Here is a 17508-nt window from a genome sequence, read left to right on the forward strand (position 1 = left end):
TTTTCAAGGAAAAGGGCTTTACTAGAAGTTTTTCACATCTGAAGTAATAGCACTGTTCCCACTCCAGCTCCTTCTAGCCTTTCTGTTACACCTAAGAAAGAAGAAAGCTAAGAAACACCTGTGAAGGTCACAGACACCACCCTGAAGGACAAAAACCCATTGGAAAGACAGAATTAATCAGAATTAAAGTTCCCATAATGTTGAGGTTTCAACCACACCACAACAAATTACAATGTATGCTAAAAGGGAAGAACACAGTCTCGAGAAACAAAGCAATCCTCAGAACTGGACATAGGTATGACACAGTTGTCAAAATTGTTCAGCATAAAATTTAAAATAACTATGATTAATATGTTAGGGACTCTAATGGAAAAAGTAAACTATGGGCAGCAACACATGGGCAATGCTAAGCAGAAAAGTAGAAAATCTAATAAAGCCTCGAAAGAATCAAAAACACTGTAATAGAAGTAAAGAATGCCTTTGAGCTTATCAATAGACTAAACACAGTCTAGGAAATAATCAGTGAACTTGAATATAGGTTAATAGAAACTTCCTAAACTGAAATGTTAAGAGAAAAGATAATGACAGAAGAAAAATAGAATATCCAAGAACTGTGGGATCATATCAAAAAGTATAACATATACATAAGTGGATTACTAGAAGAAAGAGAATGACACAACAAAAATTATTTGAAGTACTAATGGTCAAGACCTTTCAAAATTAATACAGACCCTAAACCACAGACCCAAGAAGCTCAGACAACACAAGCACAAATACTAAAAACAAAACAAAAACAACCACCCAAATAAAAGCATACAAAAAAACCCCAAAACAGGGATCCCTGGGTGGTGCAGCGGTTTGGCACCTGCCTTTGGCCCAGGGCACAATCCTGGAGACCCGGGATCAAATCCCACATTGGGCTTCCAGTGCATGGAGCCTACTTTTCTTTCTGCCTGTGTCTCTGCCTCTCTCTCTCTCTCTGTGACTATAATAAATAAATAAATAAATAAATAAATAAATAAATAAATAAATATTAAAAAACCCCAAAACAATAAAACTATAATTTATTACATCATATGCAAGCTGCAAAAAATGAAAGACAAAGAGAAAATCTTTTAAAAAGTTAGAGGCAAAAAACACTTTTTCTAATAAAGGGAAAATAAAGAAAAAAAGAATTACAGTGAACTTCTCATCAGAAATTCTGCTAGCAATCAGAAATATCAGATGTTGGTGAGGATGCAGAGAAAAGGGAACCCTCTTATACTGTTGGTGGGAATGCAAACTGGTTCTGCCTTCTGGAAAACAGTATGGAGTTTCCTCAAAACATTAAAAATAGAACTATCTTAGATCCCCAGCAATTGCACTGCTAGATATTTATCCAAAAAAATGCAAAGACACTAATTTGAAGGGATACATACACCCCGATGTTTATAGAGGCAACAACAATAGCTAAATCATGTAAAGAGCCCAAATGTCCATCAGCTGATGAATGGATAAAGAAGATATGGTACATATACAATAAAATATTACTCAGCCATAAAAAAGAGTGAAATCTTGCCATTTGCAATGATGTGTGTTGAAGTAGAGTGTATTATGCTAAGCAAAATAAGTCAGAGAAAGACAAATGTCACATGATTTCACTCATATGTGGAATTTATGAAGCAAAACAAGATCATAGAGGAAAAAGACAGGCAACCAAGAAACAGACTCTTAACTATAGACAACAAACTGATGGGATCCCCATCACCTATTTAACTCATCTTCCCACTGAGTAAGAGTTTTCTCTGTAGTTAAGTCACCTATCACCTATTTAATTCCCACCTTCTTAATTCCCATCACATATTTAACTCATCCTCCCACCCATCTCCCCTGGGCTAAGAGTTTTCTCCATAGCTAAGTCTTATATTCTTTGTCAAACATAAAGTTGTTGTAAAACACTAATAATAAATGTTTCCAGAGGTTTTGGTTGCTTATACTTTGGTTATTTATACTTTAAAATATAATCAATTACATCTGGTTAAAAAATATTTAGTGGGAATTTGCCATTGACAAATTTTACAGGGGAATATAAATATGAATTAGACATGAGGTCAAAAGAGGAGGTTAATAAGCTATTCATATGGGATGATTCTTCTTCAAGTAGAATAACTATTAATAAAACCAGAAATAATTTTTAGTTATTTTCATGAGTTTAGTTCATGAGTTTTCAGTAAAGAAATTAGTCAATTAACAAATTTTTGTGGACTTTAAACTTTGTGTCCAACTTTAAGTACTCAAGATCTAATAAGATTGCGTGTTACTATTCTACCTTCCAATGCATGAAACACCTCATTAAATTATCTTTCTACATTTTCTAACTGGGCTTGGATGTCCCCTTAGAATCTTTTTTTTTTTTTTAATTTATTTATTTATTTTTTATTTTTTTTACATTTTTATTTATTTATGATAGTCACAGAGAGAGAGAGAGAGAGAGAGCGAGGCAGAGACACAGGCAGAGGGAGAAGCAGGCTCCATGCACCGGGAGCCCGACATGGGATTCGATCCCGGATCTCCAGGATCACGCCCCGGGCCAAAGGCAGGCGCCAAACCGCTATGCCACCCAGGGATCCCCCCTTAGAATCTTTTCAAACAGTTTAAGATAGTTCTATTTGATTAGAATTGCCATATAAGATGAAATCCATTGTTAACCCTGGTTTAGATTAGAGAAATGTAGCAATCGTGTTGTCAAAAATAAGAACATGGATAAGATCTGGATAAATGTGGGAATATATTCTAATTCATCGCAAGACATTTGAGGAACTATCTGGAATAATAGAAAGATATTACAAACTAAAAATAAAAAGTTTAGGGATGCATTGTACAGGGGAAAGAAATCAAGGCCAGTAAGAATGCCACAAGAAACAAATTGTACAGAATCTCATTAGTCTAAGAACATTGTGATTCACTGGTCTCTCAAAAAAAATTAAAACAAGACAGGAAAATGGTGTGCCTTGGTATGCGTATAGCTGTGGAAGGTTATTTGGAAGGCAGGCAGGGACAAGCTCCAACAATGCCAGCTCCCCCTCCCTCTCCCCACCTTCCATGCCCTAAGAGGATTTTACACCACTCTAGAAGGAGCCCTCCACCTGTTCCCACATGGTAGATAGATGATAAAAACCTGATTGGATGACAGGCTCATGGAAGGTTAATCAGATTAAAACAGCCACCAATAAGCTCATAAAACCTGCTAGACTTAGAAACCCTGGTGGCAACCCTCTCTGGTCCCTCCCTCTTTGGGAGCTTTGTACTATCATTCAATAAACTTTGCTTCACTATCACTCAATAAAGCTTTTTTTTTTTTTTTTTTTTTTTTAATCTTTGCTGCCCACCATTCTGTGTGGTCAACCTCTTCATTCTTTGAAGTGGTGTGACCAAGAACCATGGGCACCGGAGGAAAAAAATTCTGTAACAAAACCATTCCCTCAATTGAAAAATAAATTTCATAATTTTAATAATTATTTCTGGTTTCAGAAATTATTACATATTTCTGTTATGATAGATTTTAAAAGATATTTGCCTGCTATCATTTAGCATTAAAGTAGACTTTAACGTACTGTCATTACCTGTGGATGTGTCGATTCAGTAACATGTAGAATATAATACTTCATAGATTTGAGTCTTTTGTATTAGCAGTAGTATCCTGCAAAGATAAATCTTCACCCAAATTTGGATTCTTAAATGTCACTTTAAATATCTTAAGAAATTTTAAAACACAATCTAGCATACAATTTAATTATAATGTGTAGCATATAATGGGACATGCTTATAATTTTTCAATGTTTCCATTAATGACAAAAAAGTCATAAAAAAGTTAAATTAACTTTTATTTTTTTATTTTTTATTTTTTTTCTCATTAAACTTTTGTTTTAATGGGTCTCAAAATTCTGTGACAAATTTTTGGTCAAGTTGTTTCCATTAAAAAGTACTGATTTTAAAAACTAATAACTTAAAACTGCCACACATGCACAAAAAAAAAAAAAAAAAGAAAGAAACCAAAATCAAATGGTCCACAAAACATTCTCCTTTCCTTCTGAAGGTTTTACGACGCATTGTTATCATTAACCAGTCTTTTACTATTAAACTTAAATGGCCAATTGACACAAACAGTTCTGAGACCGTTCTTCCACCACTGATTAAGACTGGGGTGGCAGGTATTGGGGATAATATTCATTTAGCCTTCTGAGCTTTCTGGGCAGACTTGGTGACTTTGCCAGCTCCAGCTGCCTTCTTGTCCACTGCTTTGATGACACCCACAGCAACCGTCTGTCTCATGTCACGAACAGCAAAATGGCCCAGAGGAGGATAGTCAGAGAAGCTCTCAACACACATAGGTTTGCCAGGAACCATATCAACAATGGCAGCATCCCCAGATTTCAAGAACTTGGGACCATCTTCCAGCTTCTTTCCAGAATGACGATCTATCTTTTCCTTCAGCTCAGCAAACTTGCAAGCAATGTGAGCTGTGTGACAATCCAGCACAGGTGCATATCCAGCACTGATTTGGCCTGGATGGTTCAGGATAATCACCTGAGCTGTGAAGCCAGCTGCATCCATTGGTGGCTCATTTTTGCCATCACCAGCCACGTTGCCACGACGAACATCTTTGACAGATACGTTCTTGACATTGAAGCCCACATTGTCCCCAGGAAGAGCCTCACTCAAAGCTTCATGGTGCATTTCAACAGGCTTGACTTCAGTTGTAACATTGACTGGAGCAAAGGTGACCACCATACCAGGCTTAAGAACACCAGTCTCCACTCGACCCACTGGTACAGTACCAATACCACCAATTTTGTAGACGTCTTGGAGAGGCAGACGCAAGGGCTTATCAGTTGGACGAGTTGGTGGCAGAATGCAATCCAGGGCTTCAAGCAGTGTGGTTCCGCTGGCATTCCCATCTTTACAGGTGACTTTCCATCCCTTGAACCAAGGCATGTTAGCACCTGGCTCCAGCATGTTGTCACCATTCCAACCAGAAATTGGCACAAATGCTACTGTGTCAGGGTTGTAGCCAATTTTCTTAATGTAGGTGCTGACTTTCTTAATGATTTCCTCTTATCTCTTCTGGCTGTAGGGTGGCTCAGTGGAATCCATTTTGTTAACACCAACAATTAGTTGTTTTACACCCAGTGTGTAAGCCAGAAGGGCACACTCACGGGTCTGTCCATTCTTGGAGATACCTGCTTCAAATTCACCAACACCAGCAGCAACAATCAGCACAGTCAGCCTGAGTTGTGCCTGTAATCATGTTTTTGATAAAGTCTCTGTGTCCTGGGGCATCAATGATGGTCACATAATACTTGCTGGTCTCGAATTCCCACAGGGAGATATCAGTGGTGATACCATGTTCACGTTCAGCTTTCAGTTTATCCAAGACCCAGGCATACTTGAAGGAGCCTTTTCCCATCTCAGCAGCCTCCTTCTCAAATTTTTTGATAGTTCTTTTGTCGATCCCACCACATTTGTAGATCAGATGGCCAGTAGTGGTAGACTTGCCCGAATCTACGTGTCCAATGACGACGATGTTGATGTGAGTCTTTTCCTTTCCCATTTTGGTTTAGGTTTAGTGGTGGTTTTCACGACACCTGTGTTCTGGTCAAATTAACTGTTTTAAAGCATAAACAGATCTGCTGAAGCAATGAAGCTAGTTGTAGCTAAGATTTCAGAAAGGACTAAACTATAGAGAGATAAACTGACAGTCCTTAGCAACTTTTTCTCATGGGGCCTCATGTCAGTCTGGATGGGGGCAAGAGATTGAGAATCTGAGCCTTGTCCTGCAGAAGGGCACTCTTACAGAATAGAAACTTGCAGTCTTTATAGGCTCACACTAGAGTGACAACGTTAAATACTTAAAGAATATTTTGCACTCAGTTTCCCCCTCATGACATTTGCTGATTTCTGAGGCCTCATAGGGAAAGAGGCAAAAGAGCCAAAACAAAAAACACTTGTGAAGAGCAGAGCAGAGGTTTGGCATACTGATGGTCCAAAGAGACAACAATCTGCATTAAGAACCCACTGTGGGAGGCGATATAGTGAGAAGAGTCTCAGGTGAATAGACTCTCAGCTGAAAACACTGGAAAGCATTGCCCAGTTAACAGGGCATTCTTAATTGGGCTATGCCCAATTAACAGAGAAAAAATTTAGTTTTACCCAAATTGTATCTAGAATCCACCAAATTTGATCCCTGTTGAAGTAAAGTGATTAGTCCCCACTCTACATCTTTCAGAAGTTCAGTGAACTTCAAGAGAGAGATAATTCAAATTAAGCCAAATTTAAGTGCATTATTATAAAACTGCTGAATAATTCAATGAAAAAAATCTAAAACATTCAGATAAAGTGGCACATTATCTGAATAGTAGCAAATATATGACTAACAGAAGACTTCTTGACAGAAACAAAACAAGCCACAAAACAGTGAAATGTTTTTTAAGTTACTTAATGTCTTTTAAGTACTTAAATATCTTTTAAGGAAAATACCTACACCCTTAAATTCTATGTAAAACATAGAAAATGGAAGAAATGGAAACATTCTATGTAAAACATAGAACATTAACATTACATTAACATTCTATGTAAAACATAGAAAATGGAAATATTTGAAAAATGGAAGCAAATTGGGAGTTCCACTGTGGCTTAGAAAGTGTAGGAAGCTGGGCAAGAATATCAGGTGATATTTTTTTTGCCCCTGAATTGAAGAAATAGCCAAGGGATCTATAAAATCATAAATTTGTTTTTGCACATTAGAGAGCTAAGGTCATCAGGCAACAAAGAACTGGATTATCAACGATAAAAAGTCTCTAGAGACAGGAGACACTGTTTCACTTGTGGGATAAAATAAGAGAAATAACACTCATAAAGGTGAGTAAAAAATAAACAACTAAAATTTTAACAAATTCTTAAAGGCCATGAGTGGGCTGATGTGACAGTTGGGAATCTCTGAGATCCTAGAAACAAGGGGATTCTGCAAACAAGGGCTAATTTTATAAAGGGGCCTCTGCTAGGTGCTCATAAAGACTAAGGCAAGGAAGGGACTTGAGAGAGCTACCCTTAGAGGTGCAAGCAGTCCTCCAAAGTCTGAGGGTGAAGCGGGAGTCCTTGGAGAAGCTCATCCATACTCCAGCCCTGCTGGAGTACAAAGTTGTGATTACCCTCTATAAGGAGACAAGTACAAAACTAATCTTTGACCCTTTTCTGATGAAAGCAAAAGCTATTTGGAAAAGGGGAAGGTGCAAAAACCTCACATAACTTTCAACTTGATTCTGCTTAAAAAAACAAGGGAAAAGTTAATTGGTCTCTGGAGAAGGGTCAAGAAACTATCTCATTCACCTCATGCCAGGAAAGGTGATACTGGGGGAAGGGTCAAAAATATGCCCATTAACACCCTTCACTGATAATAGGCAAAAGAGATCTGCTTTTGATAGAGGGAAGGATACCCAGTCTTTCCCAGAATCCTGTACTGACATAAAGCACACGTCTGCTGCCAGGCAAGAAGAAGCAAAGAACTCACTTGCACCCAAGATCCCTCATCATAAGAGGCAGGGTTTGAATGCCAGTTGGAGGATGGAAAGAAAATCTTGCCTATAGACTCTCCCTTACAAAGAATAAGAAGCAGAGGCTGTGTGCCACTGAGGGAGGGAGGGAGAGAGAGCCTGGCAAATCTCACCCCTAGGTGAGCTCAGGCACTAGGACCCTGCCTAAGACTAACACTAGAACAGAAGAATCAAGAAAACACGCCATGAACTTTGCACCAAAGTAACAAGAAATAAGAGCAGGAAGAGAGACCCTCTATCACACAGACCTGCAGAGCTTATTGAAGGCTGTTGTTGGAGCAGGAACACTGAGAAAGATCCCCTAGAACTCTAGTTTCACAGTAAGCACAAGGCAGACTGGGTCCATTGCCAGAGGACTTGAAGCCTACACCGCACCGAAGGTGACTGTAATAGTAACAAAACCCTAGCCCAGCTGAATTACTTTTTAGATTTATTCAGTCCTAACCCTAAAGGCATGACAGAGAAGATGCTTTCTTATTTCCTGGCACAAATATAACTTACCTCAGGTTCTACTCTTTATTTTTACAACGTTCAGCGTTCAATTAAAAATTGAGAGATAAACAAGCACAGAAATTAGGTTTCCTCTTTAAGCAATAAAATGGTCAACAGAATCCAACACAAAGATGGCTTGGCTGCTGGAGCTATCAGATAAGGACTTTAAAAAATAATTCTTTAATATGTTAAAGGATATAGTGGAAAAGGTGAATAATATGCATAAAGAGGTAGAAAATACTAGCAGAGATTGAAATTAACAAAAACACAAGACATAAGTGATGACGAGGATGTGGAGAAAAAGGAACCCTTGTGCACTGTTAGTAGGAGTGCAAAACTGCTGCAGCCACTGTGGAAAATAGTATAGAGGTTCCTCAAAACATTAAAAATAGAATTACTATATGATCCAGTAATTCCACTAATGGGTATTTACCCAGAAAAATCAGAAACACTAATTCAAAAAGATAATATGCAACCCTATGCTTATTGCAGCATTATTTACAATAGGCAATATATTTTATATATTATAATATATAATTTATAATTGTAAATTATAATTAAAATATATTATATAAAATATATATTTATTTTATAATACATATATGTAATATTTATATATTGTAATATATATAAAATTTAAATATAACTTAGCCATAAAAAAGAATGAGATCTTGCCATTTGCAACAACATGGATGAACCTAGAGGGTACACCGCTAAGTGAAATAAGTCAGTTGGAGACAAATACCATATGATTTCACTCTCTGGTGGAATTTAAGAAACAAAAAAAGGAACAAACAACAAAAAAATAAAACCAATAGACTTTTAAATACAGAGAACAAACTGGTGGTTGCTGGAGGGGAGGTAAGTGAGGGCAATAGGTAAAATAGGTAAAGAGGATTAAGAGTACACTTATCTTGATGAGCACTGAGAAATGTTGAGAATTGTTGAATCATCATATTGTACACTTAAAACTAATATAACACTATGTTAATTATACTTGAATAATAAAAGAAATTATAATTTGTCTCAATAATGTCGTTCTTAGCAAAACAACAACAGAAGTATATATGTTTTTTAGACTTGTTTGATCATGGAAAATTTGCAATACAGGTCTTATCAAAGTAGTTTAGAAAATGTATTTCGCAGAATACACTTTGTAAAATATTACTCTGGTTTTACAGTATAAAAATATAAAGATTTTTTTTTCAGGAACATAATGTATGCAGTATTGGGTTTGACTTATAAAAGTCTGGGTTTATTAAGTAGACAACATTGTTGGTTACTCAAGTTATAGAAGAATTTTCAAATTTCATTCTTTCAAATTAACAAGTTACAATTTATTTTAAAAAATTAATTTATAAAAGCAATTGCTTTCAGAAATATATCTTCCAGAAATAAATCTAGTGCTGCAAATTGTTGTCATTCTGTAAATTTCAGATTTCTGAGCAAGAACCCAGATTCTGTGTTCTATAACTTAATACTACATATATTCTCCAAAATTATCTAGTTAATACTGTTACTGGGAATATATTTCAAATTTAATTTTGAGGTACTACTTCATGCAGAGTTGAATATTAAATAAAAGCGCACATAAACTCTGTGTTTTGTAGCATTTAAATTTAACCCAGCCTTAAAAATAAAATATATTTAACCCAGCCTTTATATCATCTGAAGACCATTAGTAGATCCAGATCATATATTAAAGTAATTATCATAAAACCTACAAATGTTTATGAAAATCTTTTTAGCTTACAAAATTATTTTTTGTTCCTCATAGATACAAATAGCACTGATATTAATATTCTTATTTAACATGATACAAAGCTGAGATTCAATCTGACTGACCTTTGCCTGCACCACTATATCTCATCCTATCTGATCAGTTGAGCCCCCTCCTTCCTTAATCTCTTGGCAATACAGGGCATTGTTAACTATGCCATTTCCCAAAACTCTTCCCTAAAACATTTATAAATTACATTCAAAAAAGATATTCATTTAATGATGAAACTTAGTGAAGAGACAGGTAACAAAAATGAGAACAGATGATTGATATCCAGGCAACACAGGAAACACTAGTCAATCAATAAGAAAAACACATCAATCCCAGGGAAAAATGAATAAAAGACAAACAGGTAATTTTTTGAAAGAGAAAATACAAGAGGCTAACAACTCATAAAGAAATACTCCAATTTATTATTAGTAGAAGGCTTGTAAGCTCTCCCCAGAATCTCACATAGGCCACAAGTGAATGTGTACCTGGATATTCTTTGCAACTTTATGAGTGTGGTAGAAAGCTGAAGGCAACCTACATGACTTTCAGTGGGAAAGTGGAAGTATACCATTAAGAACTAGGCAGAAAGTAAAATAATGGTTAGATACATGCAGCAACAGAATTTAATCTCAAAATAAGCAAAATCCAAAATACAATATTACATAAATTAAGAATATATACTTACAAAAAAAAAAAAAAAAAAGAATATATACTTACAAAGCAATATCTCATATTTTGCAATACCATAAAGAAGCAAAAAGACACACATTAAACCATTTGGATGCTTGCCTCTGGTAGGAAAGAAAAAGGCAGTGGACTATGTGGATTAAGAAAAACAATAGGGAAAAAATAAATAAAACAAACACTCTCTTCCCTCCTTGGTCTTCGATCTGCCTATTTATCCCCCTTCACCACTAACTGAAATCCCTCCTTATTTCATTCTGATTTTCCTCCATTTTCTTTTACTCTCCTCCTCTACTGCCCTGGAAACACTGATCTTAAAAAAATCCACATCTTGGGACACCTGGGTGGCTCGGTGGTTGGACGTCTACCTTTGGCTCAGGGCCTGATCCTGGTGATGGGATCCAGTCCCGTATTGGGCTCCCCGCAGCAAGCCTGCTTCTCCCGCTGCCTCTGTCTCTGTGTCTCTCATGAATAAATATATTAAAAAAAAAATCTTTAAAAAAAATAAAAATAACAAATCCAAGTCTTTTCGTTTCATTCCCTTTTTAAAATTCTTCCAAAGTTTCTTTTAGTTTTCTGGGTAAAGATTCAATCCTTAACACAGCCCTACAGTTCTAGCTTCATGTTAGGTATTCTGTTCCTGAAAATGGTGATACCTTTATGTCAATGCCTCTGTCTAGACTATCCTTCTGTCCTCTCCTCAACTAACTTGCATTCATCTTTCACATCTCCACTCAGAGCTGTTTCACAAGTCACTAGATCACTTCCCTTTGCTATGCTCTCAAGAGTACTCTGCAATTATTACTTATATCACATTACAGATGTAGTTACATCTGGAAATTATTTCAATAATTTCTATTTCTACCAACATTTTTAAGTTCCTCGTAGGTAGAGACCTTATTGGTTTTCCTCACCATTATAGTCAAAGAAATTGGTGTGCTTAGGTGGCTCAATCAGGTAAACAACTGCCTTTGGCTCAGGTCATGATCCCAGGGTTCTGGGATTAAGCCCCACTTTGTCGGGCTCCCTGCTCAGCAGGGAATCTGCTTATCCCTTTTCCTCTGCCCACCCAGCACCCCCCAACATACACACACGTACATGTGTGTGCTCTCTCGCTCTCTCTCAAATAAATAAATAAAATCTTATTGGACTTGACAGAGTACCAAGCACATAGTTGGCCTCTGGTAATTATTTGTTAAACAAATGATTAAATGTAACAATTCCTGCTTTAAGGAAAATACTGGACACTTGCTTTCATAATTTAAAAATGAAAGATATTAGAAGGAAATTTAGAGTAATAAGTAATAATAAATAGGCTATGAGTCAGAGAAAGAACTGCTCAAAAGCAAAAGATATGAAACGAAGATGCATGCGCAATACTTTACTTCTAGACTTATCTATTAAGTGATTCTTAAAGTTGCGTGAAAAGGATGAGCATCACATGTCTGTTTTATATTTCTCTGTTCAGAATCTGCCTATAATTCTATAGCTGTTGAAAATACATTTTTAAATTGCATTCTGAATGACAGGCTTTAAACAATAATATTTTCTCTGAAACAAAGCCAGGAGATTTTACATCACAGATGTCCATGTACCCAAAGAATCCATTGTGCAGAAACTAACTCCAAAGCATTCCCCTTTATAATTTGCTTACGCATTTCCTTATGTAAACAAAAGAGAAGACAGTCCAACATGAGAGAAGAATGAGAATGTTGCCACGTTTTTCAAGTATACAACATCTGTTTTTTAATTCTGTGGCATTTCAACTCGCCTAACAAAAACCTCAGGGAGAAAACTATAAATGGTATACCCAATGCACACACACTTAATAATGACCAACACACATGGAAGCTGTAAATTTGAGAAGAAAATCAATGTTTCCTATTGAAACTAGTTCAGCTATAGAGAGGAAGCCTCTGAAACAGGAAATGTGTTATTCAGAAGCCAGCGTTAATCATCCTAGATATGTTTTTAAAGTAAAACAAAATCTGATCAGGGCTTAGGTGCCAGGTGCTTTACAAATATTATGTCACTTAATCTTCCCCTCAAGCCCTGTGAGGCATATATAAATGCCAACATCTACATGAGAAAAAACTGAGACTCAAGTAATCAACTGAGGTAGACTCAGATAACCATGGGCTCGGACTTGAACTCAAGCATAACTTCCAAGTCTTCCTATTTTCTAGACCTGCTTTCAAGATCCCTTCACTCTTCTTTAAATTCAAATCGTTCTCAGCTAGTGATTATATCCCTAGAGCTCTTCCTAAAATTTTGCTTCCACCACCAACCTGCCTCTGTCAACTTCGAACACTTTCACAGTAGTTACCATGATGGACATTAGAAAAGTAGGGACCTCTTGTTTGTCTAACTAGAGGGTAACGAGACTAATTTCTATTTTTCATCTAGTTCTCTTTCTCGTTTCCTCTCGTGGGTCACAGAATGCCTTGGGAGAGCATCTATCATGCGTACTAATAGTTTAACACATGAGGAGTGTTAGTTAAAAAAATAATATAGTAAATAACACTCCTTCATTTCCACATTTCTGGTGCATACATTAGTTCATTTAAGAGTCCTTTTTAGTTTTTTTTTTTTTTATTTTAACATTTTCTAAATAAAATTAAACCACAAGATATTTCCCTGATCAGAAGCATGCCTTATTAAAGACCACAGTGAAGGGGCAAATCTCTAAACTAATCCTAAACAGATCTCTGCTACTCAATACCTGTGTATATTATTCCCCTACTATATAAAACTGAACAAGAGATTTCTTTTCCAAAGAAGAGACCAAGCTTCATGGACTTTTTGTATCTGTACCTTCTTAAGCTTGGGATTCTAGCATTTGTCAATTTAAATAATTTTCCGTAAATTATTTAACTTTATTTCAGTGTGCTCATCCATAAGAAAAGTTGTAATAATGCATAATGAGATTATCTTCAAGAATTGAATAATATTCTTAAAACTTTTTTAATGTTCTCAATGTTTGTTTCTCTCTCTTCTTATCTCCCTTTTCTATTTTTTTTTTAAGTTTTATTTATTTATGATAGTCACAGAGAGAGAAAGAGGCAGAGACATAGGCAGAGGGAGAAGCAGGCTCCATGCACCGGGAGCCCGACGTGGGATTCGATCCCGGGTCTCCAGGATCGCGCCCTGGGCCAAAGGCAGGCGCCAAACCGCTGCGCCACCCAGGGATCCCTCCCTTTTCTATTTTAAGTTCTTATCAGCTTTTCCTCTGTTTCCCTGATTCTCTTTCCTTCTGTAATTTATTCATCCGCTAATACCCTCCAATCTTGAACTTCTTATTCTCAGTTAATTTCCCTCAAACCTCAAAGCCTTTTCTCACTGGAGTTCATATCAACCTCCTATTTTTCCCCCTTACTCTAGAGTAGCCTGGAACTTTATATCAAAGGCTAAATTTTTAAAGGGGATAGGTTGTGGTTATGTAACTCATCTGGAACTTGAGCATGTCAGCAACCTTCATTAAATTCATATGTCCCGTAGTGAGAGGATAGGACATAGTGATTTCCTTTTCAACATTTCTGTAGAAAAGCAGCCTGTCTGCATTGAATTAGAGTCTAATATCTGTCTCTAGCCAAGTTGGAGGTATTTCTAAATCCACCATGACTTTTGAGAGATGGGGTGGCTTGTTACAAGGCTTACATCCAGTCAACTTGATATTTGGGTATGTGCTATATAAATTATAATAACAAGCAGATCTAGGAAAATAATTAAGGGAAAGATAATACTCAAATGGTCATAAGGAATTAATATTATCATAGCCAGTAGGGTAGAATGGCAAGTTATTTAGGCTTCATGGTAATATCAATGACATTGTGGTGGTTTTAAAACAAGTCCCAACATTTTCTTGACACTGTCTTCTCAAGGGGCCTGTGTCCATTACCCTTAAATCAGAGCTCTGTGATCACTTGAGCAATAGAGTATGTCAGTAGTCATAGTGTGCAATTTTCCAGCTCCAGACCACAAAAAAATTGGTAACTTCCATTTCCTGTCTCTTAGTATACATGCAGTGAGGAAGCCCAATCAACTCATGGAAGAGCCCACAGGAAGATAAACCAAGGGCTCTGGCGCATATCTCTACAAAGTTCCAGGTGCAAGTCAGTGCCAACTTACCAGTCATAATGAGTCGTCTTAACAGTGGGTCTTTCAAGTTCCAGTAGATGCCTTGTGGACCAAAGATGAGTTATTCCTGTCAAATCCTGCAAAAATCTACATTTGTGAGCAAAAAAAGTATTGATGTTATTTGAGCTATTAACTTTTGGGTGATTTGTTAGGCATCAAAAGATAACAGAATAAGCACATATTCAAAGGGCATCAGTTTGGCTTGATTAAGATCAAGGAAGTAATGTCACAAGGTGGGGCTGGGCCCTCTTTGCTCTCTATACCCAAATAGGCTCTGAGCTATTCTTACCTAGTATCTCAGTGATTCTGACTTACATAGAAATGCATGCGTGTACAGTCAATCTCCATTATTCACAGACTCTGCATTTGCAAATCTGTGTACTCACTAATATTTATTTGTAAACCCTATACCAACAGTCACTGGAGGATGTGCCTAGTGATATACATTCCCAGCTAAGACTGAACAAGGCAACACTGTCTTCTTATTTCAGTTCCCTGTCTTCTTATTTCAGTTCTCTTACTATAAACAAGGGCCTTCTTTGTGGTCTATTCAGTGTCACACTTATTATAATTTTGTGTTTTTTGTTGGTGATTTGCTGTTTAAAAGGACCTCTGAGCATCAGGTTGAAGTGTCCTAAAGTGTAAGAAGACCTCGATGTACTTTATAGGGAGAATATGTTGTCAGGTGATCTCTGTCCAGGCATAAATGGTAATATCATTGGCCTGAATTCATTGTTAATGAAACAACAATACATATTAAATAAGATCTTTTTGCAATCCCTGGGTGGCTCAGTGGTTGAGCGTCTGCCTTTGGCTCAAGTCGTGATCCTGGGGTCCGGGGATTGAGTCCCACATTGGGCTCCCCATAGGGAGCCTGCTTCTCTCCCTGCCTGTGTCTCTGCCTCTCTATGTCTCTTATGAATAAATAAATAAAATCCTTGATAAATAAATATTTTAAAACAGAAACATATTAAACAAATTTATGAAAAAAATAAATAAACAAATTTATGTATTGATTGGTTGATGAAAATATTGTAACCAGAAGATTGCAAGAACTTCATATTGTATTTCCCCTGGGAACAATGATTCAGTAATCAGGAAGTCAGGGTTTGTGGCTACTTTATAGAACATAACTCTGACGAATAATGAGAATCAACTGTACACAACCCAACCTAATATCTCAATGACTCTGCCTAACCACCAGCTATATATGTACACACACACAAATCTACTCACATATAAAATATAGCATGAGAAGGCAGCCCCAGTGGCACAGCGGTTTAGCACCGCCTGCAGCCCAGGACGTGATCCTGGAGACCTGGGATCGAGTCCCACGTCGGGCTCCCTGCATGGACCCTGCTTCTCCCTCTGTCTGTGTCTCTGCCTCTCTCTCTCTCTCTGCATCTCTATGAATAAATAAATAAAATCTTAAAAAAAAAAAGATAGCATGAGAGTACAGTGAATTGCCAACATAAACTTTAAAACATCAGTCCTGCTTCTATTTGTCCTATTGCAGTATAAAATTAATTAAAATATATGACAGACTATAAGTGTCATTTTATCACAGACCTACCAATACCATATCCAAGTAATCTGTTTCCCAATCATCCCCACCACTCATAAATAATTTTATCTACACTTCACCTTTTTTTTTTTAAGATTGTATTTATTTATTCATGAGACACACACACACAGAGAGAGAGAGAGAGAGAGAGGCAGAGACACAGGCAGAGGGAGAAGCAGGCTCCACTTAGGGAGCCCGATGTGGGACTCGATCCCGCGACTCCAGGATCATGATCCCGGCGGAAGGCAGGTGCCTAACCGCTGAGCCACCCAGGGATTCCCCCTACACTTCACCTTTTGAATAAGGTATTGTTTTCCAGTTAAGAAATGAGGGGAAAATCATGACTTCCTACATATACTGTGAGTTTAACAAAAGCTTTGTCACATTGAAATGTAAATATTCATATAAGTACCTGGCAAAGGGGACTGTGGTTGATTAAAGTAGGATGTTATAAATAGATTGGCTAATCCAGCAAACTCTGAGGTGTTAACAAAGTTTTTGCCTATCACTTGTTTGTTCTTTCCTTCTCATTGATAAATTTCATAGCTCCACTCTCAGAAGCTGACTTCATTCTGAATATGTAATGATTATATAATGGAAAATCTGTTGCCGCAAGTGTCAACTTATGCTTCACTTCCTAAATCTAAACTCAAAAGCAACATCCTTTCTTTTAGAGTTAGTTCATGACAGTTGAAGGGTTGGGCACTGAGGAATATCTAAATCTAACTTTTCCTGTATGAGCTACAAGTAATCATCTATCCTTTGCTCCTTCTTCCAGATGTTCATAATCCCCCCACCCCACACACACCCACTAAACCTTTTGATGTGTGACATGCTGGAATGCTGGAAAGCAATGAGTACTTTGGTCAGATAAGGAAATAGAGCTAAACCTGGAACAAGGGACCAAATTCTAATTTTAAATAAAGGAGTTCAGTAGAATCTGAGGTTTTCATTTCATGCTCTGCTGTGCTAGGAAAAAAATTAAAAAGGAAAAAAATACCCCAAACTGTTTTTATTATATTTTTGTCTTAATAAAAAATCTTGGTAAAAGGAAATGTAACTTTAGAATGGAAGGGATATTTGGGCTTATTTTCTAATGCAACATCTTTATGTTATTTATTTTTATTTTTTCTAATTTATTGAAATAGGGTTGACTAATAACATTGTGTAAATTTGAGATATACAACATGGCGATTTGGTACATGCATATTGTGAAATGATTGTCACAAGAAGGTTAACTAACACATCCATCACCTCACATAGTTATTCTT

The 17508-nt window shown here is 36.8% G+C and overlaps 1 long non-coding RNA gene and 1 pseudogene across 7 annotated transcripts in view; both read right to left on the reverse strand.

The window, feature by feature from the left end:
• LOC106558158 overlaps positions 1–17508 on the reverse strand; it is a 287505-nt gene that overhangs the window by 14130 nt on the left and 255867 nt on the right. For all 7 annotated transcript variants that reach the window (XR_005383193.1, XR_005383197.1, XR_005383194.1 and 4 more), the window contains one exon: positions 14665–14760. This is a non-coding gene — a long non-coding RNA (uncharacterized LOC106558158). The remainder of the gene's footprint in view (positions 1–14664; positions 14761–17508) is intronic.
• LOC106558157 lies at positions 4207–5590 on the reverse strand (annotated as a pseudogene).

Source organism: Canis lupus, chromosome 33 (assembly GCF_011100685.1).
Source record: "Canis lupus familiaris isolate Mischka breed German Shepherd chromosome 33, alternate assembly UU_Cfam_GSD_1.0, whole genome shotgun sequence".
Classification (NCBI taxonomy): domain Eukaryota; kingdom Metazoa; phylum Chordata; class Mammalia; order Carnivora; family Canidae; genus Canis; species Canis lupus.